Here is a 24,577-nt window from a genome sequence, read left to right as displayed (position 1 = left end):
GGGCCTTAATCTCCACCAATAAACCTAACGGTCTATTGGGTCTTTGAATCGACGCCCTGATCGGGGGCGTCCAACCCTAATATGGTTGGTGGGTCTATGTCGTACAGCACTATAAAGAGAAGTGGGGATTAGGGCTCTAACTACGAAGTTGACCTGAGCCCCCGTGATCCACCAACAGTAAAACCTAATCCGATCTAAAGTGAGTGCTGCCAGCGACGGGATGCCCCACCGGACTCGCATCACCGTCGCCACTGGAACTCGCCACCACTGCGCTGGACTCCACTGCGCCGAGCTGCCTCGACACCAGCGTCCACGCTGCTGCGGCGCAACTACGCCAAGGCAAAGTAGAGGAACCCTAAGTAAGATGTTTACCCCGATCTACGGTTCAGATGTACTATGTTTATTACAATGGTACCAGAGCCGGGTTAACAGTGTGTAGATCTAGTATGGGGTAGAGCATTGAAAACAAATCAATGGAAGAGTAACAGTGGGTTCGATCCGGTTCGAATTGAAACCCTAACCCTAACTGGGTAAAAGAAAATAAAAAGAGACCGGGGGTGGCGGACGTCACTCAACTCTCGGTCACCACCGCCACTGCGCGGGGAAAGGTGCCGCACCGCCGTCTTCACCGGCGCGCGGCAAGAAAAGAACTGATCCCGTTCGAATCTGAGAAGAGGAAAGAAAGGGGTCTCGGCACGCGAAGCCAAACCCTAACCCACAAAGCACTCCCTGGAGAAGAAGAATAGTGACTCCAGTGAGTCAAAACCTAACCCTAACCCCAACTCCAAATCGGTTCAACTCCGAAAAGAAAAGAAAAAAGATCCAAAAGTGAAGAAGGGGAAGAGGGGAAGGGGTTTATCTCGCCGATCTCGAATCAAAACCAAAAGATAAACCGAATCGGGTTAATCCTAACCCTAACGATTCCCTTACCCTAACCCTAACTGGATGAAGGAAAGAACAAAAGAAGAGGGATTCGGCCTAGAAGAGAATCAAAGCCAAACCCTAAACCTGTGAAGACCCTTTGGGGAAGAAGAACAGTGGGTTGGATTCCAAACCCTAACTCTAGATCTAAACCCTAATCCCCAACACCAGTTCGGATAAGAGAAGTAGAATCCAAATCCAAAAGAAGAAGGGGACAGGGAAGAAGAGGAAAGGGATCTACCTCGCCGTGCGTCGGGCTGACCGTTCGCCGGCACAGGAGAAGATGGCCAAGCCGGGGGGAGTTGTTTCGCTTAGGCTCGGCCAAGGGGGCGTCGTAGCCAGGCCACTCGATGGCGGCGCGCTCACCTACGCGCACGCCCGCGAGGGGGCCAGCGACGACGCCATGGCTGCTCGCTCCACCGCTTCGCTCGCTCGGTGCGTTGCGCGGCACGAGAGAGGAGAGGGCGGAAGAGAGAAAATGAACTAGGGTTACGGTGGAGCCGATGCCGATCTCATTTTGTTCGCCCGAGAACCACGCACAGCCATCGGATCTGATCCAACGGCGATCAGAGAATGGGCCGCCTTTCGGCCCAGGTGGGCGAGCGCGTCGGGCTGCTTTGCTGGCCTAGGCCTAGGTTGTGGCCTGGGTCAGCGCAGCGCATGCGCGCGAGTGAAAGGCCAAAGCTGGGCCGGGCCACTGTGCGAGTTCCGACCTAAGATCAGTTTTTTCTTTTTTTTCTTTTCCAGTAATTGCTTGTTTCTGGAAAATGAAAAATAGCTCAAAGAAAATAGAAAAAACAAATTTTTCCTATGGGTAAAATTCAAGAAATTAAGTATACGTTTTTCGCTGCTAAAGAAATTATTTATTCTCCAGTTATTTTGAACCAACGTGATATTTAATTAGAGAAAAAAAGATTTTGATATGATTATGATATTGTTATTTTCTGACCAACGTTGTTAATAACAATATCGTAATTTTAATAATTTTATGTATTAATTCTATTTCTGCCCAACGGTGGTGTAGAATTAGTGATTTTGATATGATTATGATGTTGTTATTTTCTGACCAACGTTGTTAATAATAATATCATAATTTTAATGATTTTATGCATTAATTCTATTTCTGTCCAACGGTGATGTAGAATTAGTGATTTTGACATAATTATGATGATGTTATTTTCTGACCAACGTTGTTAATAATAATATCGTAATTTTAATGATTTTATACATTAATTCTATTTCTATCCAATAGTGATGTAAAATTAGTGTATAAGAACTATTGTATATTTTAATTTTGACCACGTTGGAATCAAGACATGCAATTGTTAGAGATCCCCACTCTCAAAGGTGACAACTACACAAGAGTCGAAGAAAAAGATTGACCTGATATTCATCTTGGCTGAGATGGACTAGGTAGTCACCTCACCGTGTCCCACTAAGCCTGTGGCATCGATGAGGGAGACAAACGAGGCTAATGTCGCTTGGACAACTAAAGAGAGGGATTTTGAATCCCAAAAGATGTCCTATGACCTTGAGCATAGGAAGTGGATCACTGCCAATAAAAAATATTTGGTTGTGATAAAGAACACGATTAAGCCTGCAATTGTGGGCTCAATCCCAGAGTGTGACACGATCACCGAGTACCTCGATAGAATAAAGAGTCAGTTCACTGACTCTTCAAAGACATATGCTACCCAGCTGATAAAGCAGCTGGTGACAGAGAGGTACTCTAGAAATGATGGCATAAGAGAGCACATACTATTTGTTATCACTACGTGATGATGTGAATGTTGTATGCGATGATGGGAACGTTGCATGCAACAATGAGAATGCATCCTCGTCTGCGGATGTAAATAAAAAATGAAAGAGAGCTCACGATATGTCGTCGAAATTATGGTACTGTCGTTTAGGCCATATTTCGAGGGGGGTAGAAAGATTAAGTTAAGAATGATATTCTTCCTCTATTAGAGTTCTCAGATTTAGAACAATACAGAGAATGCATAAAAGGAAAGTATGTAAAGAAAATTAAGAAAGATGCCAAACGAAGCGTAGGAATTTTATAGATTATTCACACAGACATATGTGGCCAGTTTCCTATAAAAAGTGTAGATGGTTATGATTTGTTCATAATATTCACAGATGATTACTCCCATTATGGCTACATTTATCCAATCAAAGAAAGAACAGAAGCATTTGATAAATTTAAGATATTTAAGGCAGAAGTTAAAAACCAACGCAATTTAAAGATTAAGATAGTCAGATCTGACCGTGGGGGAGTACTACGGTCGGCATACCCCATATGGTCAAGTTTCTGGACCTTTTGCAAGGTTCATATAGGAGAATGACATAGTAGCTCAGTATTCTACACCGGACGAAACTCAGCAGAATGGAGTAGCTGAAAGACGCAATCGTACCCTGATAGATATGATGCATAGTATGATAAGTTACTCCACCTTACCGTTGAGCCTGTGAATGGAGGCATTAAAAACCGCCATTTATATTCTCAATAGAATACCAAGTAAGTCGGTGCCCAAAACACCGTATGAGTTGTGGACAAGAAGAGTACCCTCACTAAACCACTTACGTTTGTGGGGGAGTCCTGCTGAGGCTAAAGTATTTAACCTAAATATTAGGAAGCTAGATCCTAAAACAGTAAGTTGCTATTTCATTAGCTATCCAGAAAAATCAAAATGTTTTTGTTTCTATTGTCCAGACAGACATATAAAGTTTATGGAAATGAGACACGCTGTCTTCCTAGAGGATGAAATGATGAGGGAGAGCATGGTAGCTTGAGAAATTGACCTTGAAGAGAAGTGGGTGTATGCGCCCACTTCGATGATTCATGAGCTATTTTTCTCACTACCTGCTGTCGCTGCACCGATAGTGCAAGATACTGTGGTGCCAGCACCTGTTGTTATTCTGCCTGTGACAACAATGAATGACGATGAGGAACCTATTCTTCAAGATCCTATAGAACCTATTGTCACACATGAGGGGGAGCAACAACAGCCTCAAACAGAAGATGTGCCAAATATGGAGGCCCCTAGAAAATCTCAAAGAGTTAAAAAATTAGTTATTCCTGCTGACTATAAAGTATACAACACTGAGTAATTTCAAATAGAGGATGATCCCACCTCATTTGAAGAAGTCATGAGAAGTGATCATTCATCAAAGTGGATTGAGGTCATAAAAGATGAAATGAAATCTATGAATATCAATAAAGTTTGGGACTTAAAATAATTACTAAAGGAGCCAAAATAGTAGGCTGTAGATGGGTCTACAAAACAAAACTTGACTCTCAAGAGAATATAGAGAGATATAAATCGTGACTTGTGGCAAAAGGATTTACGTAAAGAGAAGGAATTGATTATAATAAGACATTTTCTCCAGTCTCATGTAAGGATTCCTTCAGAATCATAATAGCATTAGTAGCACATTACGATTTAGAATTACATCAGATGGATGTAGAGACGGTATTTCTCAATGGGGACTTGAAGAAAAATATTTACATAGCACAACCGAAAGGTTTTATCATGAAAGGAAAAGAACGAATGGGATGCTACCTAAAGAAATCCATTTATGGATTAAAACAAGCTTCAAGACAGTGGTACTTTAGGTTTTAATTAGACAATAAGAAATTTTGGGTTTAAAGAGAATATAGGGGACAATTGTGTCTATGCAAAGTTTAAAAATATAAAGTTTATCTTTCTTATCCTGTATGTGGATGATATCTTACTTGCTAGTAGTAATATCAGTCTACTACCGAAGACAAAGAAGTATTTGTTCTCAAAATTTGATATGAAAGATCTTGGTAAAGCTTTGTTTGTTCTAGAGATCGAGATTCACCGAGATAGAAGTAAAGGGATATTAGGACTATCATAAAAACATACATAGAAAAGATCTTAAAGAAATTCAGTATGCATAAATGTAGTCCCTCACCTGCTCCAATAGTCAAGGGCGATAGATATGGGGATTTTCAATACCCCAGGAACCGGTATGAGATCGATCAAATGAAAACGGTTCCATATGCTTCAGCTATCGAAAGCTTGTAATATGCTCAAATATGTACGCGTCCTGACTTGGCATTTGTTATCGGGTAACTTGGCAGATTCTAGAGTAATTCTAGATTAGAGCACTAGTAATTAGTAAAGAAAGTCTTGCGTTATTTATAAGGAACGAAAAGCCTCATGATGACGTATGGAAGATCTGATTCACTCCATATAGTGGGATATTCATATTCTGATTATGCGGGAAATGATAGAAAATTCACGTCTGGATATGTATTCACTCTCACAGGGGAGCTATTTTATGAAAAAGCTCATAGCAAACCGTCACTACATCGTTCACAATATATGTCGAGTTTGTAGCGTGTTATGAGGCAACGGGGCAGGTGAACTGGCTAAAGAAGTTCATACCCGGTTTGAAGGTGGTTGACAATATCTATAGACTACTTAAGTTATACTGCAATAATAATCCGGCAGTACAGTATGCTCACAACGATTAGTCAAGTGGTGCTGCCAAACACATTGACATAAAGTATTATGTTATGAAAGAAAAAGTCCCGGATCATGTCATAAGTCTTGAGCATATAAGTACCGAAAAGATGCTCGCGGATCCACTTACAAAAGGCTTACCACCCAACGTGTTCAAAGAACATGTAGCTAACATGGGTTTAAGGAAAAGTCTAAAATTTCTGAACAAAAGAATGCCCAAAGTTAAGTATCTATTTTCATAACAGAGTGGTGTGTTGTAGCTGTTAAATCTATTGGCAATTGACCATGACGATAAAACATGCTCTATGTGTTAATCTGTAATGGAATGAACAAAAGTAAATGATATGAAATTGAAAAATGATAGTGAGATCAAGAAGGAGAATGTTAGTTGATCTCCACCAATAGGTCTATTGGACCCTTGGATCTGCGCCCTGATCAGGGGCGCCTAACCCTAATATGGTTGGTGGGCCCATGTCGCACAACACTATAAAGAGAGGTGGGGATCAGGACTCTAACTACGGGGTTGACCTGAGCCCCCGTGATCCACCAACAGCAAAACCTAATCCGATCTAAAGTGAGTGCTACCAGCGACGGGAAGCCCCACTGAACTCGCGTCACCGTGGCCACCACTGCATTGGACTCCACTACGCCGAGCTGCCTCGACACCAGCGTCCACGCGGCTACGACGCAAGTGCGCCAGAGCGAAGTAGAGAAACTCTAAATAAGATGTTTACCTCAATCTACGATTCAGAGGAACTATGTTTATTACACTACTACCTCAACCGCGTCGACACCAGCATCCGCATCGAGGACACGGTCTCTCTGCTGCAGCTAGTGCAACGAACCACTCGTCTCGTTACTTTCTCTCTTCCACATCTATAGCTAATTGATGTGAACTCTTTTGCTGTCATCGGTGCTCATCGGGGTTAATTCCCGGCTTGTTATGTGCCAAATCCAAATTCGCGGCAGATTGGCGAGCTCAAGAAGTTGGTGGAGGAAGGGAAGGTCAAGTACATAGGATTGTCAGAGGCGAGCCCGGACACCATTAGGCGTGCACATGCTGTGCACCCGATCACCGCGGTGTAGATGGAGTGGTCCCTCTGGTCTCGCGACATCGAGCCCGAGATTGTGCCGCTCTGCAGGTGAGCTCGGCTGGACCATGATGACCAGCAGACCAGGTGCGTCATTCTTGACGATTCTTCATGATTAGTATCATGTAACTGAATGCATTGTGCTCTGTGGACGCTAGAGAATTGGCCATTGGAATTGTTCCTTACAGTCCGATTGGCAAAGGGTTTTTTTGGCGGAAGAGGGGTCACAGAACAAGTGTCCGCTGCATCTAATCTGGTAGATACACTCTATCAATCTATGCTCCTACGTGACTTGTAGAATTTTTTTTATAAAACGAACAAGACTAGTTTTGGCCATCAAATTGTTGAACAGAGTCTGATTTGGCCATCAAACTCCAAAACCGAGAATATCTTTGGCCTTTGAGCTATCATCGGATAACTTTAGACCTCGATTAGTTTTAAAAGTGATTTTGCCTATATATATTTTAACAAAATAATAAAAATGACCAAATGTCTAGAAATTCCTAACTAATAATTCATTTTATATTAGAAAAATATGAACTAGTACTAAAATGCAATCTATCTATTGCTGCCCTATTTCTAGTTTCTTTTATCCTATTTGTTCCTGATTCTAGTGTTTTATTGCTCGTAGTTGTGGGCGTTATTTATTTCAATTATTGTTTTGTGATTCTGATTTACTTTGTGTTGACTGCATGATGTTCGAGCCCCTGTCTTATTTGAAACATATATTGCCTAGTCAGTAGCGGAGTCAAGATTCTACATAGGGTATTCTAAGAACAATTTTCTCTAAAATAGTACTCCCTCCATTTCAAATTATAAACTATTCTGGCTTGTTTAGGTAGATAGCTCTTACAATATATGTAGATATACGCTATATCTACATATATAGCTTTTACCATGTCTTTTGCTGCCCCCTTGCCTAGTCAAGCGATTGAAATGAAGTGAAGCACTAACCATGCGATTCCTGACATGAGGATGGCCTTTGAGATCTTCCATGTTTTCGGAATTCATTGGGTCCTTTTGGTTGAGCTCCTGGTCTAATATAGCGCGCAAAAATAAATAAATAAAACTCGTAACTATTAGAAATAAAACACTAGAAATGGGAACAAGTAAGATCTCAATAATTCCAAATAGAACACGATTATATAGATTATAATTTTAGAAAAAAAATGGTATTGGTTTCATTTTTTATTCAAAATGATTCAGTCATGTATTTTTAGAGACTTAGCCATATTCTTATTATTTTTGTAATAATACAAATATAGGCAAAACAACTTTAAAACTGGTCAAAGTTGTTCGATTTTGATAGTTTGATGGCCAAACATATATAGGCATAAGTTTATGGTTACTTTTAGACTTTTATAATAGCATATGATTAAAATTTAGATGTAGATTGAGTAGTATTTTAGTTTCCTTTTAATAATGGTAAAATGGGGTAATTTAAATGAAAGATATAAAGAGGTTACTTAGATTTCTATCATAATGACATGTGTATAATTTAGATGACAAATTTAGGGGGATTAACTTATGTTTCTCATGACGACAGAGGTATATATATATATATATATATATATATATATATATATATATATATATATATATATATATATATATATATATATATATATATATATTAGATCTAGGGATTATTAGTATCAAAGTTGATAGAGTCCACCAAAAATTGACGGCCATACCTTCCGAATTTGTGTTAAATTTTAGGGTTTATCTTTCTTCCTAGAGCATCTCATGAGAATTAACGTGGGGACAAACTCTATTGGAGCATCCATTAATAGTAAGATTTTTCCTTGAACCATCATTCCTTAAGCATTTTTACTTTGTTTTATCAGCGAAGGCACCCAAGGTTTTCAGCAGAAAATTTAGAGAAGAACAAGCAAATTTACCTGAAAATGGAAGATGTAACAGAACCGACCAATTATACGAAATTAAGTAAGAAAATCATCCGCCAGAGCACACAATTTAGCAAACTTAAGCACATATAACCCGGTAGTCCGTGAAATCACGAAGGATTTCAAACCAACTTCCATTCCAGCCAAGATCGTAATAAGTTTAGCGGTCACCATCACAAATTACATAAAAGTCGCAATCTCAGATACATCAGAGTTTCAACATAGTTATTACAAAACCAGTTCGAATAAAAGTAGCGGAAGTCATTTGTTCAAACCACACACACACTCACGCGGAGTTTAAATATAGTGCCAGCGAATGATCATCTTCAACAAAAGCATCAGACGAGACGTAAGAAATGACCATGCCCATGGTCCTAAGCATCACCCATCGCAGGATACAGGCAGTTGATACAGTAGCCGTAATACATCTGCCCATCTGCAACAAGTGGGAATAAAACCCTGAGTACGAGAAGGTACTCAGCTAGACTTACCCGACATAACCGAAAATAAGTGACACCAAGGATTATGAAGGGCTTTATAGTAGGGTAGCTGACTCATTTGCAAAAAGAAGCATTTTTAGCATTTCAAGAACCTTTCTAAAAGCATTATTGCCAAGTTAATTATTATTAACCTGTCAACTAGATTTGCACCTATACTAGAGTAAACATGTGATTAAGCAGATAATGATAACCAATGATCATTAACCAACTTCCATACTGTCATATTCATTATAACTGTCCAAGTGTTCCATAAACATTTACTACGATGAAGTCACTCAAGTCAAGTGCTCACTATCCAGGAGCGATGGCGATTCGAATCGATTTCTAACCAGCTGGTGATTTATTCCTTACACAAACCTCACTCACCCGCTAAAGTGAGATATTGATCACCGAGTCAACTTTCCAGGAATCTCGAGTTTGCCAGGAACCACATGTACTCGGGGGCCGACCGACTGCACTTTGGTCTTATCATCCCGCCCCCGTGTCCTACCACACCTGCTCCGGCACAGTGCGTTGCAGGCAATCTACTCAGCCCGAAAAATCTCCCAGCTTCGCGGTCGGAAGGTACTTTATCCGGCCAGCTAAATGTAAGGCATGCGTTCAACATGACTCGAGGTCCAACAATGGTCGGTCCTTAATCGACACAGACGGAAACACTACAGTCTAAAACTCTGCAAGTCTCCGTCCGGTCTCAACTTCATTTAACACTTAGTTATACCATGACTTCATAGTCATCCAAGTAGATCCAGGTAATCACCTATAGCTCGCAGGTGACAGAAAATTAAGTGACTTCTACCGGTCTAAGCCAGCTAAGCATTGACTCGACTGCGGATACTAGGGTAACAAGGATATAGTATAACAAAGGTAAACAAGATATAATGCAGCAACGGTTGCAAACAACTCCTGAACATAATGCATCAATTAAGTAAAGCATTTAATTAAATAATTGCAAACCGGGAGAAAATGCTCCGGGGCTTGCCTCTCTCGAAGGAGCTCGGGCGGTGATCGGGGCACTCCGAAAGTTCCTCAACGTCCTCCTCGTCGGCTTCTGGCACTTCCTGCGGCTACACCTCGAGCTGCTCCTCGGGCTCCTCGGGTATGACGACTGGGTTCTCGGTTTGCGATCCTGTATGATGCAATGCGCGTAAGTGATTATGCAAACGGTGCATCGAAGGAGATGAATGCAATGGATATGTTTAAATGCAAGGTAGTCAACATCATCCAAGAAACTATACTACAAGCACATGTCATCTACTGCATTCTCTTCTACTACTTAATATGTTAAGTCAACATATCTTATGAAATGCCTCAAAGATACACCAAAGCTATTATTATTAACTAACCTTGTATTAAAGAGGATTATTTTATTTCCTTTTTTTTAATTAGGGCTACAACAGCAATCTATATTTCTGGTGCTTATAAAAATCTGAGAAAATTACAGTAGCATGGTACTACTCTAATTAGCCTACCATCAGATTTTCATGGTATTTGAATGAGTAAATTAGCCTACACAAAAATCACAAACTATGGCATGATTTTGTACATAAAAATACTTTGAACTGTGAAAAGTGTCAAACAACAGAATTAATATTTTTCCTAGGTTCTTCATGGCATACAATGACTGTACAAAAATTATCACATGTATGTTTTATACAAAGTTTGCTCTCTAGCAAAAATAACAAAAAATTAGCCATTAAAGGTACTTGAACTACACCTAAAACTTTTCCCACAGCACATGCATGAAACATATTTTTCCTAGGAAGTACATGACATAAGAAGATTATCAAACTTGAATTCATATTTTTCTGAAGCCTATAGATTTTTCTACACATTTTTCAAGTTGTCAGCAATATACATGATTAAATAAAATCCTACAGAAAAGTATCCCAAAAATGACATGCAAAAATTTTCCCAAATAGATCTGATGATAAGGAACCTAGCAAAATTTGTTTCAATAAATTTGGAGCAAATTTGAGCACCCAAACATTTTTCAAACCATTTTAGATTTTAAATAATAAAGAATAAATGAAAACAAATCATTTAAACAATGCTGGGCCGGCCCGCAGGAAACAGCTGGCCCATGGCCACTTCTGGCCCGCGCGGTCCGAGCGAAAAGGGAGCGCGGTGGCCTGGCAGGGCCTCGGCCCACGGCCGCTTTCGGCCTGGCCGGCCTGGCTGGCTGAGGCAGAGTGCCTCGCCGGTGTGCGCGCTGGCGCGGCGGCACGGCTCGGCCAGCGGCCGACGGCCATCTCCGGCCACGGCAGGGCGAGCTGGCGAGCGCACAGGATGTGCGAGGAGAAGGCGAGTGCGGTAGGGTAGCTAGGCGAGGCTGGAGAGGAGAAGGAAGACGGCTTCCATGGCGGCCGAGCACGGCGACGCCATGGCCGTCGGTGGCAAGACGCGGGGAGGCTCGACCTGTGCTCGGAAGGCGGCGCAAGCTCGAGCGCGACTTGAAGGAAGGCGAGGCGGAGTTGCGAGCGCGAGGAATCGGGGAATGGCGCGATGGTGCGGGAGCTCGACGCCGGCGGAGCGCGTCGGCGAGCTCGGTAGCACGGGCGCGCGTTGCTGCTGTTGCTGCGCTTGAGGGAGCGGGAGTGCGAAAGGAGGTGCACAGCGAGGGCAGTAGATGTAGGCGGGCATGTGGGAGCGGGTTCAGGCCGCGGCTGCCACGTGGCGTGAGTTGCCAGCACAAGGCGGCCACGCGGCGGGCGTCACCTGACGCGATCGGGAGCGTGGCGCGGCGAACGGCGCGGCGCGTGGAGAAGGAGCCAGCACGCGGGGCTGGGCTAGGCCGAGGCGAGGTGGGCTGGTGCGGGAGGCGCGCTGCTGCGGGCGGCTTTGCTGGCGCGCTGGGCCGGCTTCGGTAGGCGGGCCAGAAGCGAGGCGGCGGCCCGCGAAGAAGAAAGATCCTTTTCCAAATAAAATTTTTTCAAGGAATTTTTAAATGCCATCTTTCAAATATTATTTTGAGCAAGAAAATGACCTCTTTTGAAAATGTACCAAAAATGAAAGTTGCTTAGAATTTAATTCTCTACAACTTTGCTTTTATGACCAAAGCCAAATTCTTTCTAGATTTTGAATTGTAACATCAAAGTCCATGTTTAGCTCAAAACCCTAATTTTTGGAATTTATTTTTGAAGCCAAATTTTGAATTAATTTGAATACAAACATTGCTCCAAAAATTGAACTAAACATTGCTAGATGATTTACAATAGTAGCCAAACATGTTTTACTAACCTAGCAAGAAAAATTCAGGGCAAAACAATTCTTAAACAGGTGTATGCAACATTCAGGTTTCAAGCATGTTTCAGATGTTTCAAAACAATGTTTCAATTGGTATTCACATGATTAAGCATGTATAATTTGGATGCTTGATGATGCATGATATGCGTGATTTGCAGTGCCTAAATATAGGCATAACACCGGGGTGTTACAGCCCTCCCCCCTTATAAAAATCTCGTCCCGAGATTTGGGTTACGAACCATTTGTTATAAAATTCTTCATAAGCTTTTTGTAGATACTCTCATGTTTCCCAAGTTGCATCTCCCTCATCATGATGATCCCACTGTATCTTGTATGTTTTCACCACACTATTCCAAGTAGCACGTTTCTTAGTGTCTAACACTCGGACTGGTTGCTCACGATACGCCAAATCTGATTTGAGTTGAATACCTCGAGGTTCTATTCTTTCCTCCAGAACACGCAAACATTTCTTGAGATGTGATACATGGAAAACTGGGAAAACTGTACTCATTGTCTTAGGTAACTCTAACTTGTAGGCTACCGGACCTCTTTGCTCCAAGATCTTGTATGGTCCTACGAATCTCGCGGTAAGTTTTCTTTGGATTCCAAACCTTTTCTTCTTCATTGGCGTGACTTTCAGATAAACATAGTCACCAACTTCAAATGCAAGGGGTCTCCTTCTTTTGTCTGCATAGCTTTTCTGATGTGATTGGGCTGCTTTCATATTTTGCTGAATAATATGAACTTTCTTCTCGGCTTCTTCTACAAAGTCAATGCCATAATACCTTCTATCACCAGGCTCGACCCAATTCAATGGTGTTCTATATTTTCTACCATATAAAGCTTTGAATGGGGCTATCTTGATGCTTTCTTGATAGCTATTATTATAAGAAAACTCGGCTAATGGTAACCATGACTCCCATGATCCCTTAGAAGACAATACACAGGCTCTTAACATATCCTCTAAAATAGCATTTACTCGTTCAGTCTGACCATCTGTCTGAGGATGATAAGCGGTACTGCGAATCAAACTAGTTCCTAAGCCTTTGTGTAAATGTTCCCAAAAATGAGCCGTGAACTGTGAGCCTCTATCAGATACTATGGTCTTTGGTATACCATGCAACCTCACAATTTCTGCGACATACTTCTCGGCATATTGAGGTGGTCGATAAGTTGTTTTGACAGGTAGGAAATGAGCGGTCTTGGTAAGACGATCCACAATTACCCAAATCGAATCATGTCCTTTTGGGGTAGTGGGCAAACCCGTGATAAAATCCATACTGATATCGTCCCACTTCCAACTAGGGACTGATAAGGGTTGCAACATACCGGCAGGTTTCATGTGAATGGCTTTCACTCGACAACATGTGTCACATCTGACAACATATGTTGTAATTTCTTTCTTCATTTTGGTCCACCAATAGCGAGATCTTAGTTCTTGATACATCTTACTACTTCCTGGATGGATAGATAGCTTAGAAAGGTGAGCTTCATCCATGAGTTTATTCCTAAGCTCTCGATCCTTGGAACCACAAGACGGTTGTCAAACCATAACACGCCCTGTTCATCCACTTTAAAGTGTTGAGACGGCTTTTCTTTTATTTTCTCTTTGATGTGGAATATCCCCTTATCGGTTTTCTGGCCTTCTATTATCTTACTCTCCAAAGAGCAACTAATCTGAATACTATGCAACACAGCAGGATGCATTAGATCGAACCCATCTTTAAGTAATGGCTGCACATTCAAGTAATGTGACTTTCTGCTCAAAGCATCTGCCACTACATTGGCTTTACCAGAATGATATTGCACATTCAAGTTGTAATCCTTTATCAATTCCAACCATCTGCGCTGTCTCATGTTTAGCTCTGGTTGGGTAAAGATATACTTAAGACTCTTGTGATCCGTGAAAATATTGCACACATTACCAAGTAGATAATGTCTCCAAATTTTGAGGGTGTGCACAACTGTAGCAAGTTCAAGATCATGTGTTGGATAGTTGACCTTGTGCTTTCTCAATTGATGCGATGCATAAGCTATGACTCTCCTTTCTTGCATAAGAACACAACCCAATCCAGTCTTCGATGCGTCGCAAAACACATCAAATGGTTTCTCGATATCTGGTTGTGCTAGAACAGGAGCAGTGGTCAACAGTTTCCGCAAAGTGTGGAAAGCTGCTTCACACTCCTCTGTCCACACAAACTTGTGATCCTTCTGTAGGAGGCTTGTCATCGGTTTGGCGATCTTCGAGAAATCTGGTATAAAGCGACGGTAATAACCCGCTAGTCCTAAGAAACTTCTTATCTCAGGAATTGTGGTCGGTGCTTTCCAATTCATAACTTCTTGCACCTTACTTGGATCGACTGAAACTCCATTCTCTGACAGAATGTGACCAAGGAAAGGAACTTCCTTCAACCAGAATTCGCATTTGCTAAACTTAGCATACAATTGATGATCTCTAAGTCTGGTCAAGACAGTTCTCAGATGCTCTTCATGATCTTTCTCATTCTCGGAGTATACCAGAATGTCATCGATGAATACTACCACAAATTTATCCAATTCTGGCATGAAAACTGTATTCATCAAAAACATAAAGTATGCAGGAGCATTTGTCAAGCCAAAAGACATGACAAGATACTCATACAACCCGTATGTGGTGGAAAATGCAGTTTTCGGTATATCCTGTGGCCTAATCTTAATCTGATGATAACCGGATCTCAAATCTATTTTTGAGAACACCTTGGCCTTGGATAATTGGTCAAACAGAACATCAATATGTGGCAAGGGATATTTATTCTTGATGGTCACAGCATTGAGTGGCCTATAATCTATGCACATTCTCAACGTGCCCTCTTTCTTCTTTTTCACAAACAAAGCGGGACATCCCCATTCAGACTTGCTTGGCCGAATAAACCCCTTTTTTGATAGATCTTCTAATTGCTTCTTCAGCTCAGCTAACTCATCTGGAGGCATCCGATAGGGCCTCCTTGAAATCGGAGCTGTTCTGGGGACTAGCTCAATTCCAAACTCAATCTCCCTATCTGGCGGAAGACCAGGTAGCTCATCCGGGAATACGTCCGGAAATTCACACACTACCGGAATCTGATGAATAGGAATGACTGCCGTAGCACATGTAACACTTATCAGGTCTGTTCTCTGAGGCAATGGTACTTGGAAAGTACCCTCACCCAGGGGATCCTTAAGGGTAAGTACTCGACTTCCAGTATCTATGACTGCTCCCCAATCCTTCATCCAATTCATCCCTATAATGACATCCAAGACTAACCCAGGCATAACTATCAAGTTCACTCGGAACTTCCTGCTACCTAATTTAAGGGTTGCCCCTCGAACCATCCGGTTGGTCAAAACATCAGCCCCTGCTGAACTTATACGGTACCCATAACCCAATTCTGTGCATAGTTGTCCATGTTTCTGTGCAAATGCTTGACTCATAAAAGAATGCAATGATCCAGAATCAAATAGAACAACTGTAGGGTTTTCGTTGACAGGAAACTTACCAGCAGTGATGGGCTCTCCCTCTGGAATTTCATCCACTATCATACTATGCACTCTAGCATTATAAGTCTGCTGCTTCTTCTTGGGCGGGTATGGACAAAACCTCAAGAAATGACCGGGCTGATCACAGTTATAACAGGGTCCTCTCACTGTCCTGGCAGATCCCACAGCTCCCTTGGAACTGCCTTGTACCGCAGTTGCGGCTGCTTTGTTGGGCTGTACTGCCATCTTGTACGGCTTTTGAGGTCCACAGAAATTCTGACTTCTTGGCTGAGGTGGCCTAAATCTAGCGCCAGGTGCCGATGGGCGATAAGGAGGACGACCTCCCATAGGTGCTCTAGCTTGAGACGGACCACCTTCAAAGGCTCTCTTGCGTGTCTTGGCTGCGGTGCTGGCGTTGTTATTCTTCTCCTGCTTCAGACAGTCACTGATGAAGTTATTGAATCTGACGTGGTTGTTGGTACCAACATGCTTCATCATTTTTGGATTGAGACCCCTCTTAAAATTGGCTATTCTTTTAGCATCTGTGTCAACCATGTCGGGAGCATAGCGACACAAGTTGTTGAAGGCATGCAGGTATTGCGTCACGGTCTTGGTGCCCTGGTTCAACGCCAGAAACTCTCCCAACTTCATCTCTGTCAGGCCGGGTGGAATATAGACTCCACGGAAGGCCTCAGCGAAGCCTCTCCAAGAAATTTGAGCATTTGGAGGGAAGGTGGTGCGATGGTGCTTCCACCACATTCCCGCCGGTCCTTGCAATTGAAGTGCAGCATATTCTATTTTCAGCACCTCAGTCATCCTCAACACACGGAATTTATCTTCCATCGTGTTGATCCATTCCTCAGCATCGAGTGGCTCTGTTGCTTCCTTGAATACTGGCGGCCTGGTGTCCATGAAATCTTTGAAGCTGCTATATTGGTTCACTCCCATGCCACTGCCTTGATTGTTACCACGTTGTACGTTGTTGGCGATGGTACGTAGAAAATCCTCCATGTTCTTCTGAGATTGTTCCGCGTTGCGCTGACTCCCAAGCAGCTGTGCGAGAAACATCTCGGGGGTAAACGGGGGAGGAGGTGGCAAATGCGGTTCATGGGGAGGTTCATTGTTGTTGCCGTGGTTTCCACCACCACCACTAGTCCCCGCACCGTTGGCACCAGGCTCAGCGGCCTCATACGTGGTTCGGCGAGTATTTGTCATCTGCATATTTCAGCAACAAGTAACGATTAAGTGAAGCTGTAATAATTGCGAGTGAAGGAAAAATTATGCCGTACTGAATTTACTGGAGAGAATAAATTAATGCAATAAAACAGAGGCACAACAATCGCATCCCAATTAAAACAACAGCACTTAATCGAATTACTTAAACGACAAACATCACGTCCATACAATCAAATTGCCAGCATACATACACTGGACTTTTTATGCGTTCAGATATCGCATTCGAAAATCAAATTCCAACCACATGCCAAGTCTCATACGTTCGAAGCAACACACGATAGGTTACATGCCAACAAAAGAAAGGTCATCGCGATAAGACCTAGATACTAGCGCAAAGCAACTAGCCTACTCCTCGGGGCCATCGTTAGGATCAGAGACGTCACCATCGCCTCCAGGTGAAACTGCAGGCTCGTCCTGGTTGTCGTCGTCGATGTCCATGCCAGCGGCGTTCGGTGGAGCATATGGGCCAACCCCATTGTAGAGCGTGTGAAACTCCTCGTGCAAGTTGCCGTTGTATTCCTCTAGCTCATCGACCCTCTGCAGCAAAAGGTTTCTTGCGTTCCAGGCTTCATTCCTTTCCTAAACCAGCTGTCCAATCATGCGGTCTGCATTGTTGTTGGCTTGAGTCAACGTATACACTCGCTGCATAGCTCTATCACCTCTTTCAATCGCCTGATCTCACTGTAAGTTCATATCAGCCAACTGCTCCTACAAGCTAGCTATAGCATGTGCCTATCTCTTCTTCTGCTTCTTCCCTTTGAGCTTATCCTCACTACGCAAGCCAGTCAAAGTCCAGTAGGTACTCTTAAGACCCTCATACGCTCTGATGGCGGCGAACATAGCACTCATTGCCTGGTTGTCGCTAGCCTGTCCTTCAGCTGGACCTCGGACCAAGGCACTTCCCTGAGGCTGAACCCAAATGGCATCACGAGGATCATCCCTAGGAAAAGTACCAGCTAGAGCTGCTGCAAGCTCACTAGGAAATCTGCTCATAATGTCCCTGATGACACGGAAGGCTGCTCCCTCTGCACCCTCAGCTGGAGTGCGACCCTCAAACTCCAAATGCCAACCATCCCAATCTGGAGCATCACCGAGAGCAGGAACCGTGATCTCCACTACTACGAGTCCATCCTCTGCTAACTGACTCTCGTTCCAAGAGTACACTAGCTCTTGACCCTCTGGGTACCCCACATCATGGAGCACTCTCCAAAGCAAAGTTGGCATGCCAAACTCGCTCAAGAAGGTGTCTATGGTGCGGTGCTCCCTTAGGGCCAACGGACGTCGGGGTGCTCTTCCTCCGGTGGACTTACGGGCGGTCTGCTTTGTGCGGGCCATCTGTAGCAAAAGTTCTTTCATTACTTCGGGGAAACATCTTTTAGGTGGTACAACTTTTATCAAAAGGAGATAATCAATTTATAAGGGGAGGAATGCCTGACATGAATGAAATGCATAAGTAACATGATGTATGTACGTGTCGTACGTTCTCACAAACTTAGGAAATAAATAATTTCTAACGACGAATTCGGTGGCATACAACGATCTCTCAATACGTAGCTAATACGTTCTACATGATAGCGTTGTTATGTACCTGCAGAAGATTCATTTCAGCCCAATTTCCAATGAATGCATAAAAGCAATAAAGTTTTATGTACACGCTCTACACGAATCCCCAGATACGTGTACAACGGTAGTAACTACCCGAACCATCGTCCTATTAACGGCATCGCCTCAACAGACGGAAGACCCATACATGAGATACCTTTGTAAAACATGCGTAGAACATGTAATTACTCCAGCATCATATAAGCATTCACCCTAGATCGGCGGTGTATCCGATCATGCTCTCACAACTCACACTTACCAAGGCGTAGAGGCAAATGATCCATACATTACCACTCAACAAGTGGCACTCATACAATAGCACACCGTATGAGCGACGAAAGAGAAACATGATGCAAGAACCCTAGTCAGTACTTAATTAAGCCACCTAAAGTCCTTAACTGGGCATAAAGGATATGATCACTGGCACTCTTTATAGTTTTAAAATCACATTTTCCAAATGCCTTTTTGTTTTAAATACACTTATGAACAGTAACATGCTAAACCATGCTCTAATACCAGCTATAACAGAACCGACCAATTATACGAAATTAAGTAAGAAAATCATCCGCCAGAGCAGACAATTTAACAAACTTAAGCTCGTATAACCCGGTAGTCTGTGAAATCACGAAGGATTTCAAACCAACTTCCATTCCAGCCAAGATCGTAATAAGTTTAGCGGTCACCATCACAAATTACATAAAAGTCGCAATCTCATATACATCAGAGTTTCAACATAGTTATTACAAAACCAGTTCGAATAAAAGTAGCGAAAGTCATTTGTTCAAACCACACACACACTCACGTGGAGTTTAAATATAGTGCCAGCGAATGATCATCTCCAACAAAAGCATTAGACGAGACGTAAGGAATGACCATGCCCATGGTCCTAAGCATCACCCATCGTAGGATACAGACAGTTGATACAGTAGCCGTAATACATCTGCCCATCTGCAACAAGTGGGAATAAAACCCTGAGTACGAGAAGGTACTCAACTAGACTTACCCGACATAACCGAAAATAAGTGACACCAAGGATTATGAAGGGCTTTATAGTAGGGTAGCTGACTCATTTGCAAAAAAAAGCATTTTTAGCATTTTAAGAACCTTTCTAAAAGCATTATTGCCAAGTTAATTATTATTAACCTGTCAACTAGATTTGCACCTATACTAGAGTAAACATGTGATTAAGCAGATAATGATAACCAATGATCATTAACCAACTTCCATACTGTCATATTCATTATAACTGTCCAAGTGTTCCATAAACATTTACTACGATGAAGTCACTCAAGTCAAGTGCTCACTATCCAGGAGCGATGGCGATTCGAATCGATTCCTAATCAGCTGGTGATTTATTCCTTACACAAACCTCACTCATCCGCTAAAGTGAGATATTGATCACCGAGTCAACTTTCCAGGAATCTCGAGATTGCCAAGAACCACATGTACCCAGGGGGCCGACCGACTGCACTTTGGTCTTATCATCCCGCCCCCGTGTCCTACAACACCTGCTCCGGCATAGTGCGTTGCGGGCAATCTACTCGGCCCAAAAAATCTCCCAGCTTCACGGTCGGAAGGTACTTTATCCGGCCAGCTAAATGTAAGGCATGCGTTCAACATGACTCGAGGCCCAACAACGGTCGGTCCTTAATCGACACAGACGGAAACACTACAGTGCAAAACTCTGCAAGTCTCCGTCCGGTCTCAACTTCATTTAACACTTAGTTATACCATGACTTCATAGTCATCTAAGCAGATCCAGGTAACCACCTATAGCTCGCAGGTGACAGGAAATTAAGTGACTTCTACCGGTCTAAGCCAGCTAAGCATTGACTCGACTGCGGATACCAGGGTAACAAGGATATAGTATAACAAAGGTAAACAAAGTATAATGCAGCAACGGTTGCAAACAACTCCTGAACGTAATGCATCAATTAAGTAAAGCATTTAATTAAATAATTGCAAACCGGGAGAAAATGCTCTAGGGCTTGCCTCTCTCGAAGGAGCTCGGGCGGTGATCGGGGCACTCCGGAAGTTCCTCAACGTCCTCCTCATCGGCTTCTGGCACTTCCTGCGGCTACACCTCGAGCTGCTCCTCGGGCTCCTTGGGTATGACGACTGGGTTCTCGGTTTGCGATCCTGTATGATGCAATGCGCGTAAGTGATTATGCAAACGGTGCATCGAAGGAGATGAATGCAATGGATATGTTTAAATGCAAGGTAGTCAACATCATCCAAGAAACTATACTACAAGCACATGTCATCTACTGCATTCTCTTCTACTACTTAATATGTTAAGTCAACATATCTTATGAAATGCCTCAAAGATACACCAAAGCAATTATTATTAACTAACCTTGTATTAAAGAGGATTATTTTATTTCCTTTTTTTTAATTAGGACTACAACAGCAATCTATATTTCCGGTGCTTATAAAAATCTGAGAAAATTACAGTAGCATGGTACTACTCTAATTAGCCTACCATCAGATTTTCATGGTATTTGAATGAGTAAATTAGCCTACACAAAAATCACAAACTATGGCATGATTTTGTACATAAAAATACTTTGAACTGTGAAAAGTGTCAAACAATAGAATTAATATTTTTCCTAGGTTCTTCATGGCATACAATGACTGTACAAAAATTATCACATGTATGTTTTATACAAAGTTTGCTCTCTAGCAAAAATAACAAAAAATCAGCCATTAAAGGTACTTGAACTACACCTAAAACTTTTCCCACAGCACATGCATGAAACATATTTTTCCTAGGAAGTACATGACATAAGAAGATTATCAAACTTGAATTCATATTTTTCTGAAGCCTATAGATTTTTCTACACATTTTTCAAGTTGTCAGCAATATACATAATTAAATAAAATCCTACAAAAAAGTATCCCAAAAATGACATGCAAAAATTTTCCCAAATAGATCTGATGATAAGGAACCTAGCAAAATTTGTTTCAACAAATTTGGAGCAAATTTGAGCACCCAAACATTTTTCAAACCATTTCAGATTTCAAATAATAAAGAATAAATGAAAACAAATCATTTAAACAATGCTGGGCCGGCCCGCGGGAAACAGCTGGCCCATGGCCACTTCTGGCCCGCGCGGTCCGAGCGAAAAGGGAGCGTGGTGGCCTGGCAGGGCCTCGGCCCACGGCCGCTTTCGGCCTGGCCGGCCTGGCTGGCTGAGGCAGAGTGCCTCGCCGGTGTGCGCGCTGGCGCGGCGGCATGGCTCGGCCAGCGGCCGACGGCCATCTCCGACCACGGCAGGGCGAGCTGGCGAGCGCACGGGATGTGCGAGGAGAAGGCGAGTGCGGTAGGGTAGCTAGGCGAGGCTAGAGAGGAGAAGGAAGACGGCTTCCATAGCGGCCGAGCACGGCGGCGCCATGGCCGTCGGTGGCAAGACGCGGGGAGGCTCGACCTGTGCTCGGAAGGCGGCGCAAGCTCGAGCGCGACTTGAAGGAAGGCGAGGCGGAGTTGTGGGCGCGAGGAATCGGGGAATGGCGCGGTGGTGCGGGAGCTCGACGCCGGCGGAGCGCGTCGGCGAGCTCGGTAGCACGGGCGTGCGCTGCTGCTGTTGCTGCGCTTGAGGGAGCGGGAGTGCGAAAGGAGGTGCGCAGCGAGGGCAGCAGATGTAGGTGGGCACGTGGGAGCGGGTTCAGGCCGCGGCTGCCGCGCGGCGTGAGTTGCCAGCACAAGGCGGCCACGCGGCGGGCGTCGCCTGACGCGGTCGGGAGCGTGGCGCGGCGAACGGCGCGGCGCGCGGAGAAGGAGCCAGCGCGCGAGGCTGGGCTGGGCCGAGGCGAGGTGGGCTGGCGCGGGAGGCGCGCTGCTGCGGGCGGCTTTGCTGGCGCGCTGGGCCGGCTTCGGCAGGCGGGCCAGAAGCGAGGCGGCGGCCCGCGAAGAAGAAAGATCCTTTTCCAAATAAAATTTTTTCAAGGAATTTTTAAATGCCATCTTTCAAATATTATTTTGAGCAAGAAAATGACCTCTTTTGAAAATGTACCAAAAATGAAAGTTGCTTAGAATTTAATTCTCTACAACTTTGCTTTTATGACCAAAGCCAAATTCTTTCTAGATTTTGAATTGTAACATCAAAGTCCATGTTTAGCTCAAAACCCTAATTTTTGGAATTTATTTTTGAAGCCAAATTTTGAATTAATTTGAATACAAACATTGCTCCAAAAATTGAACTAAACATTGCTAGATGATTTACAATAGTAGCCAAACATGTTTTACTAACCTAGCAAGAAAAATTCAAGGCAAAACAATTCTTAAACAGGTGTATGCAACATTCAGGTTTCAAGCATGTTTCAGATGTTTCAAAACAATGTTTCAATTGGTATTCACATGATTAAGCATGTATAATTTGGATGCTTGATGATGCATGATATGCGTGATTTGCAGTGCCTAAATATAGGCATAACACCGGGGTGTTACAGAAGAGCTGGCCAACAAGCACCAGTGCAGCCCTGCTCAGCTAGCTCTAGCTTGGGTTCTGCATCAAGGGGGTGATGTGGTTCCTATACCAGGTGTGCTCTTTGCAATTCCATTTTGATAACATTAATGGCATATCAATACTTTATATTCCTTCTCAATACTTCATACAATAGATAGTTATGAAGAAGTTTGTTGTCTATACTTTTAGTGAAAAGTGAAACCTAGTATTCAGAAGTCGTAAATAGGTGCAGAAAATAAGATAAATGATCTAAAAGGTATCCATCTTTAGTAATGACTATATTTGGAATGACTGAGGAGCAACAATTTACAGAAAGCACATTCAGATAACATAGAGAGCTCCGTTTGAAATGTGTATCTAAGTGGTAAGACCTTTTGCTAACTACTGAGTGATGTATGATTCATTTGCTGAGCTGCAAAATGTCAATATTGGTTCCAAGCATGACATATGTGCCATTCTTGAACCCTTCTTGGTTTATTATTCACTTCCAAGTTCCAAGCAAATCATCAGTGGTCAAGCTTATGACCACAGTGTTTGAATAGTTCCACTGCCAGCATTTAGTTTGACAGAGATGTTCTCTAGCATTACTCAGGAACAACCAAGATCAAGAATCTTGATGCCAACATTGACTCCTTGAAGGTGAAGTTAACGGATGAAGATCTGAAAGAAATCAACAGCGAGATACGCGAAGAAGATGTTGCTGGTTCGAGACAGAACACTTCTTTCGGGCCTACTAATTGGAACTATGCAGATACACCAAGGAAATAGAGTTGTTAAAATAATCATAATAAAATGTTGTAGCAACAGATGAGCTATTCTCCGGGCAGTTCCGCTACATTATGGGGACAGTGTATCTTGAGAACACTCTGTTCAGATAATGTACGACAATGCATAATGCCTCGTCTCATCGGGAAATATTAGTAATAGAAAGTTGATTTTATAAGACTAGCCACAGTGTGTAGGAATAAAGATGCTTCAAACTCTTTTTGTAATCTCAACTCGATGCCTGCACGTTGTAAGAGTGAATTCAAGCATTGAGAAACATGACATCGAGGAAAGAACATGCATCGATGCTTGCCTTGCTCTAGGAGATATGGGGAGATGAGATATGTTATGAGGTGCGAAAATAAAGTGATATTTAATTCAATAATTAAATTGTTGGCCACTGCAGCTCAGATGGGAAATGAAGCATCGGTCATCTCTTGGTATTTGGAGCATCAAATTTGGATTTAGGACACTGTGGCTAGTCTAAGTGATTGCTATATTTTGGAGCATCGAATAGAGTTGGACCAGGGAGCTCTGGGAAGAGTTATGTGAAGGGACGTGGGCCGCTGGGCTGGGAGTGTGCGTGCCGGAGCGTTGGGCCGTGTCGGCCGAATGGGTGTGCTCGGCGGTTTATAAGCCGGAGCGTGTAATTGGCGAAGGCAGGAAAGATGAACATTCTGAAGCCATCCCTAATTCAGTAATTCTTCCTCTGCACTTACTTCGAGTTCGTCTCTAATCTTCTCATTTCCCGTCCTTAGATTCCTAATCTCTTATTGTTGGTGTGAGTCAGCGCGAGATGTGACAACGTCCCCTTCTAGTTGGGTGTGGCGTGGTGCACGTGCTTTCGTGTGGTTGTCT

At 43.0% G+C, this 24,577-nt stretch overlaps 1 long non-coding RNA gene across 1 annotated transcript; it reads left to right on the top strand.

The window, feature by feature from the left end:
- Positions 1-6,388: 6,388 nt before the first annotated feature.
- On the top strand, positions 6,389-24,047 carry LOC136458503 (uncharacterized). Its single transcript, XR_010760009.1, has 5 exons — positions 6,389-6,556; positions 6,664-6,761; positions 8,353-8,421; positions 22,943-23,027; positions 23,547-24,047. It is a non-coding gene; the product is annotated as an uncharacterized lncRNA (long non-coding RNA).
- The last annotated feature ends 530 nt before the right edge of the window (positions 24,048-24,577 follow it).

This window comes from Miscanthus floridulus, chromosome 6 (genome assembly GCF_019320115.1).
Source record: "Miscanthus floridulus cultivar M001 chromosome 6, ASM1932011v1, whole genome shotgun sequence".
NCBI classification, from domain to species: Eukaryota; Viridiplantae; Streptophyta; class Magnoliopsida; order Poales; family Poaceae; genus Miscanthus; species Miscanthus floridulus.
This window is presented reverse-complemented; position numbering and strand designations above follow the sequence as displayed.